At 42.6% G+C, this 7,644-nt stretch overlaps 1 long non-coding RNA gene across 1 annotated transcript; it reads left to right on the forward strand.

Moving 5' to 3' along the window:
- The first annotated feature begins 566 nt into the window (after positions 1-566).
- On the forward strand, positions 567-1,545 carry LOC311032039. Its single transcript, XR_014599146.1, has 4 exons — positions 567-621; positions 1,052-1,109; positions 1,290-1,351; positions 1,447-1,545. It is a non-coding gene; the product is annotated as an uncharacterized lncRNA (long non-coding RNA).
- Positions 1,546-7,644: the final 6,099 nt, after the last annotated feature.

Below are 7,644 nucleotides of genomic sequence, written 5' to 3' on the forward strand. Positions count from 1 at the left end.
CAGTGATGTTTATTGTTTGACGATTTATTATTGGTTATTTGACAATTTGACGGTAAACAGAAAATATGAATAAGGAGCGCCACTAACCCCCTTTCTCTCTTACCCCAAGCCGCTCCGAGTGCCCTAGTGTATAGATTAAACCACACCCATGTGTCAATCAAAACGGAAGTGACATGACCAAAAAACAGTATGAGTGACCTTTCAAAATAAACAATAAACAAACAGACCAAATATGGATTTTGGCCCCTACAAGTACCTTTTGACACAACATTAACAACTATAAACTGCTTTATAATGGCTGGTCGTAGTTCTGAGGGTCAAGGATGGGTTCATAGATCATAGGCTTGTGTTAGAAATGCCATACTAACGTCCTACTCGTACTTAATTGTGACGTAAATTTGAGTACGTAGTGCGTTCACATACAATAGTATGTGAATTTGTGCACGCGAGAAATGCCCGGATGTATACTGCATTGGCAAGAATTTCTGAGTACAGCGGACCTTGCTAAATCTACTCAACTTCCCAAAATGCATTGCGGCTCGTCTGACTTCACAAGTTTTGGATAATGGCGGACGACTGCGGTGATTCTGGCGAGGAGCCCGACACAAACCGCGTACACATGTAAGTATACTGTAACATGACTTTTACGTTTCCAGCTGACTTTTAAATCGTATTGATAATGAACGTTACTTTATTGTTGTTGGCATTGTACGTTAACGTTACGAATCGAAGGTCCTTCCAGCCGGCTAGCCTACTGACGCTAATTTACCATTTAGGGGTTAGCGAGCGCAAGCGAAGCGGAAAATGTGCCGTTTTTACCGACGTTAACTAATAATATAGTGCTTATGTTAAACCGTGGTTATATATTTACTAACGGTGATTAATAACGCCGTGCACCGTTGTCCGTTAAAGGGACTGATGCAGACACCGGGCGCCTCATTCAGTGGGGGGAACGAGGCGGAGACGTTCACGTTCACCGGCAGCAGGGATGCTGCTCTGAGAGGCTTCACTTAAGAAAATGTGGTTTAAATGTTATAATTCTTATATCCAGGACTGCTGGAGACTCTCAGGATGTCCCAGGACTGCTGGAGACTCTCAGGATGATTGCGGTAAGAATATGTTCGGTGACTGCTAGCTAAGCTAAAATTAGCAAAGCAAGCCCAAGCTAAAAGTAGCTTAAAAGCTAATAGTCCAAGCTAAAAGTAGCATAGTAGCCTTGTAAAAGAACAAGAGAGAGGAACCAGTGTAACGTTAAGTTGCTTTGTTAAGTGTATGTTGGTCTTTTACAGGAAGCAGTACGCCGTCTTCACAACTCGGAGACGAATTGTAGGCGCTACGAACCGGAGCAAAGGTAAGATTTAAAGAATATGCTTTCATTCTGCTGTATAAGGAAATAGATGCGTTAACAGTAGATACCGATCTTAACTGTTCATTTTGTTTTCACAGACGAACCTCGCCTCATAACGAAGCTGTGACCTCTTACTTGCTCGGAGCTTTGTCCGCAAGTCCGGATTTCTATGACGCTGAATTACGACGCCATTGTGTGTAAGTAACTTTTACTGTTTTCTTCTTCCTTGTTTTAATTTCACTGTGACTTAAGTTTTCTTATTCATACCACTCATTTAATTGTTTTCCAGCTGCGTGTAAGACATAGGGGAGACCAGGGACAGTTGTAACACTTTTTGCAATTTTTAGCAATATATCAAAAACCATTTACACTGGAATAACCAATTTGTTATATTATAAACTTCAATCTGTCAACTGCTGAAATAATGTATTTAAGTGATTTTATGAAACATGTACAGGTTGCAAAATTGATTTTAATACAGTCTGTCCACTGTTACAACCGTCCCAGTGTACAGGGACGGTTGTAACACAAGTCAGGGACGGTTGTAACATGTCTAAAATATACATAATGAATCAATCATATAGTCAAAATGGAAAATATTATTTATCAGTAATGTTATTGTGACTATTAATTTCATGCTTTTAAGTAATGATGACCTTTTTTTCTTACTACATGACAAAAAAGAGGTGAAGCCGTCACATTATAATGCAAGAAAATTATTTAATGGGTAGAACATTTTCATTTCATTCATTTTCATTTCATTCATTTTCGGAAATGATTTAGTAGAACATTTTCATTTCATTCATTTTCATTTCATTCATTTTCTTAAATTATTTAATGCAGGGGTGTCCAACCCTGGTCCTGGAGAGCCCCTGTCCTGCATGTTTTAGGTTTCTCCCTGCTCTTACACACCTGATTCTAATGATGCGCTCGTTATCAAGCAACTGAAGCTTGTCACAGGTTTTAAAATCGTTCGAATCAGGTGTGTTAGAGTAGGGAGAAACCTAAAACATGCAGGACAGGGGCTCTCCAGGACCAGGGTTGGACACCCCTGATTTAATGGGTAGAACACCTAACACCAAAACAGTTTAAACATGAGCATTCTCAATAACAGAGAGAGGGGAGTTGGGGGGCTCGGTAGGCCTAGTCCGAGTCACAGTTGTGGCACGTGTAAAAATCCCTTCCATCCGTGCAGTCCTTGTGTGCCCAGGCTTTACAGGACCAGCACTGGAGCCAGACCTCCCTTGGCCTGGAGAAGCTCTCCAAGCACACAATGCAAATCTCATTTTCATCATCAGATGAGTCCTGAATCTTCTGCTTCTTTGGTTTGGATTTTTTCTTGTTGCCGAAATTCATTTTTCTTTTAGCTGCAGACCTGTTTTTCTCAGCCTCCAGTTGTTCTTTCACTGGAGTATCTGTCAGGACAGCGGTTTCCCTTCTTTTCCTGCCCTTTGTTGTCTGCTTTCTTGGGCCAGCTTTTGGGTGTGGACGGATGGACACGGGTGCAAACGTTGTGTCCATAGCAGAGGATGATGGCTCAGGCTCAGGCTCAGACACCACACATGGTGTGACAGGGGATGGTGTTCTAAGTGGCATGGAGGATGCCACTGTTGCCGCATTGGGTGAAGGAGTTGTAGGCCTAGAGGAAGATGGAACCTCTGGTGTCACTGCTGGCAGTGGGCGGTCTGTGACTTGGGATGGTGCAAAGTCACTGTCACTGAAAATATTTCTATTTAAAGGCCAAATTCCAGTGCATGCAAACCCTGCCTGAATATTTGCCGGTGATGCAGCACGGGGAAGGGCACTCTTCACAATGCCTGGCAGATCATAGATGGTCATTGTGGCTCCTGGATGAGCTTTCATCCAGCTGTCACAGCAGCTGTATATGAGCCTCTTCAGTGGCCCATATACACTGCGATCCAAGGGCTGCAGCTTATGGGAACAGTGTGGGGGGAATGAGAGGAGGACGATGCCATGGCTCCTGCAAAAATCAATCCCTTCCACAGAAAGGTGGGAGGTATGGTTGTCCAAGATCAGCAGCACTTTGGACTCCAGTGAGGACTTGGTGTGAGTCTGGAAGTGTTTGAGGAAGACCAAAAAGTCCTCCCCTTGCATCCACCCAGACCCATTTGCCGTACCAATACAGCCAGGAGGGCCACTGCTGGTGAAGAAAGGCTGGATTTTTTTTCTGGGGAAGACAAACATTGGTGGGATGGAATTCCCCAAGGCATTCACTGCACAGGCAAGTGTAATAAGTGTCCCCCGTTCTGCAGAGGTGACTGCACCCACTTGTTTGATTCCCTTTCTGGCCACAATTTTTCCAGGGTTTTGCACTGTGGTGATTCCTGTATAGAAAAATATTATTTTATATAGTGCTTTTATTCTGTAATGCTTTTATTTTGTAAGGCTGTAAGCCTCTGGAAGGTATTTCTGAGGGAGATATAGATAATTTCCACCATACCTGTTTCATCCATGTTCCAGATGTCCTGTGCAGCAAATCTGTGTTTTTCCAAGACTGATACCAAGTTATCAAAAAACTTGTTGACGTTTGTCACATTGAAACTGGTAGCCCGTGAGAGGCTTGTAGCCTGAGGGCTTCTTATGGAGAGAGTGGGGTGCCTCTTCAAAAAGGTTGTGAACCAGTCGGCTCCAGCCATCCCCTTCTCTGCCCAGGTTTCGGGGTACCGGCAATTGTAGACATTTGCCAAATCATAGGCAAACTTCCGGACCTAAATTATATAAATTGTTAGTTTAATACACAACAAATGTACATAGCATAGCCTGCTCTAGCTTAATACATATCTAGCCTACCTCCTTTGGGCTCAACCCATAATATAAATCGGCTGCCTGCACCAGGTAGTCTCTAAGGAGGAGCTCCTGCTCTACTGAGAAAACCCTTTTAGGGGTCCAGTAGCCAACTCTGGGAGGTGCCTTTGATCCCTGGCTCCTCTTTTTGTGAAATCGGTGCAGGGTCACGTGGCAAATGCCATATGATTTGGCCACTCCTCTGACCGACTTTCCCTGTCTGATTTCATCAGAAGCCCTTTCCAGCACAGGAAATGGGACTCCCCTGTCTGTCTTCCTCTCTCTGATGTTTGGCATCACTATCTTCATATAAAAAAAGATTATTACCTCAAAATGTGATTTGATGACATTTTACATTTAATTTGCATGCACAGTGCACATATTACATTGCACATTAAAGGTAGGCTACACTATGCAGTTTTTTTTTGGTTAATTTATCTTAACTTGAATGGTGAATGGTGGCCGTCTCGCTTCCCCCTGGCGTCTGTGAGCGGAATAAACAGCCATGCAACTTTGGGCTAGCGAGAAAACATCAAATAAATTGCCAAAACTGCATAGTTTCCCTTTAATACCAATATCTGCAACTCTATCCCTAACCTTAGCTTGTTTTTAAAATATAAAATAAACTTGGTTGGTGATCCTGGGACGGTTGTAACGGGGCGTTACAACCGTCCCAGTATGACCAAGCATTTTTTCACCTCATGTGAGCTAGCTTGATTGCTACTTTGACACTTGTTAGCCATTTCTATTTTTAGCTTACAACACAGTGATTCTAATAATACTTGTTTGAATTCATAGACATTTGATCTTATAACAGTATCCAAAAAAGTACATCGGAAAGAAAAGTAATTTTTTTACCTCAAAAACGATCTTTTGTGGATAACTCCGTCAGGAAGTTCCAAATGTGGCTCCTTTGCTAGCAAGACTGGAGGGAAACGAACTGAGCTTGAGCACAGTGAGCGTCATCACTCTAGCTTGTTTCTGATTGGAGGAATTCAAGGTGTTACAACCGTCCCCTGTTACAACTGTCCCTGGTCTCCCCTACTATGAAACGGTACGCAGGAGCTTCAGACACACACAGCCTGATCTCGCATCGCAGGCGGAAGCTGTGAAGACGTCAGCTCGGAGTCGTTCCAGGAGAAAGAGGGTAAGACTTATTAGATCCGTTTTTGGTCAATGTGACCAAACCTACCTAAACCTATTTTCAGGTGCATTAATAGATGTGTTGTGTCCATGCGCAGTGCATCGCGCAGTACTGATTGTCTTTATTGATTGTTTTACAGCTGCTGGAAGCGAGACGGAGTGTGCTTGCTGGCGATGAGGCGGACCGTTGGAAGAGCGCCACCACAGACATGATGTCTGATGAGGAGGACGACGTCGTTGGCGGGGTGTCTGGATGGATTGTGCGACCTCCATCCTCTCGTAGCCAGGAGCTCACCGAGCTCTGTGCGACTCTACAGTCGCGATTAGAGAAGACTCCCAAGTACAGGGCCACGCACCGCAGGCGGCTGTAAAATTGACCAAATTCGGACAGAATGTCGCCAGTTCATTTGTGTGTTGTGTTGTCAATAAAGCTCTTTCTTTGAATACTTCCTCCTGGCAATTTTTCCTTTCCTCAATAAATTCATTAATATTTATATTTATATTTATAAATATATAAATAAATAAATATATATATATATGTGTGTGTGTGTGTGTATATATATATATGTATATATGTATATATATATAGTGATAGATCTGCTAACCAATCACTAGTGATTATTCTTGTTTAAAAGACCCAGTGTGACCAATAGTAACACATCTGCCAACGGGGGTGGGGTTTACATTTATAATGACTCATCAGGTTGACCAATAGTGACAGATCTACCAACGTGGGTTGGCTTTACATTTATAATGGCCAGATCTGCCAACCAATCACGAGCGATTATACTTGTTTAAAACTAGTGGTTTCATCCAATCCTGAGTGAGGATATTCAAGCCATCTCTGGCCAGGCGGGGTTTCGCCGCTATTCATATGCTAATTAGAGCCTTCGCTGTGGTTCGTTTCCGACAATTTTCGGCACAGACGAACGCGGCGTTCGCAGCCTGTAAATTGTCGTTAACTCCCGAAAATTAGGGAGATTTTCGGGCGTTTACAGGGACGAAAATCCGACTTTTCATGCAGTGTGGGACCTTGTATCTGTGCAGTAAAACCCTTTGTGGACACTGTCTCACATATTTAGATCTGCACTCACACTTCCATACAGAAGTTATCATTTGGCTCGGGTGATATTATGGTTCACCCAGTCATCGTGACCTCAACCATTGGTTTGTGGACTCGGTTTTGAAACCTTGAGTTCGGCATTTTAGCCGTCACCATCTTGGATTTTTCTCAATCTTGAGGCACTTCAGTATGGGCTTCACTTTTCCGAAAGTGAAGCCAAGGAAGGAGGAGCCAAGGAGGATATTTAGACATCCCAAAGGTGTCATTTCCAATACCTTCATAAGATACTTTCTATCATGCTGTTTTTTTCTTGGTTGTAGTAACAGAATGTACCACCAGGGGTCAATCTATGTGGTGTAGCAGACAGCTGAGCTCAGAAAAATGGCAATTTGTGTTTTGGGTTTAGTCTCCTTCAAACTACATAAGCTTATAACTTTGGAGTCACATGATTTCATCCAATTGTCACCATCTGCTCCGTTCAGCTCACTGATGGATCAGAAACGTTGCTACCCACTTAATGTGCAACACTGTCAGATACTTCAGCTTGGTCAGCGCTCCAAATCTTCAAATCAAGATGTTCTACGTTCTAGGACACAATGTCAGTGTTTACTTTTATTTTTGCACGGGACATGAAAAGCAGTCTTCTGGACTAAAGCAGTGAATGCAGCAGTGCAGTGTGTGGACATAATCCACTTCATCTTTACATAGTGAATAGATGTTTGCTGCAACATTAATGCTGTTAATTTCAAGTTTAGCATCTTTAAATGCTAGATAAGAGTGTTAAGCCGGGGAAGCTCGTCCATTGTAAGCAATTTATGTTATAATTACCTTTCCTCTGGCTCCACCCGAGGGCTAACATTTAAATAATTTATATATTTTTTAATCTATCAAACTATTTTCTTTCCTGTTGTATTAGTTTTAAAGAATCATTACACACAGGGGGAGGACTGAAGGAAATCAAGGGTTAGAAAAAGAAGATGGGAGATGAAAGATAACAGGAGTGGACAGCAAATAAACGGACCAACGGATTAAATGGGAGATAATTACAGGAAGGGGGGAAGCAGGAAATAAATTGAGGCTGGAAGGAAAGAACTGATGGGAAGAGAAGGAAATGAAATAAAAAGGTAGGTATTGGGAGATTAGGTGGAGGGAAGGCAAATAAGAGACAACATAAAGTAGAAAATAATTGAAGAAGTAACCCAAAAAACAACATGGGAAAGGAGAACGATGAGGAGCTTCAACTGAAAGTGTTGGTGAGGATGAACAAGCCCAGGGAGGCGCAGTT

The sequence above is a fragment of the Eutrigla gurnardus genome, assembly GCF_963514095.1.
Source record: "Eutrigla gurnardus genome assembly, chromosome: 21".
Lineage (NCBI taxonomy): Eukaryota > Metazoa > Chordata > Actinopteri > Perciformes > Triglidae > Eutrigla > Eutrigla gurnardus.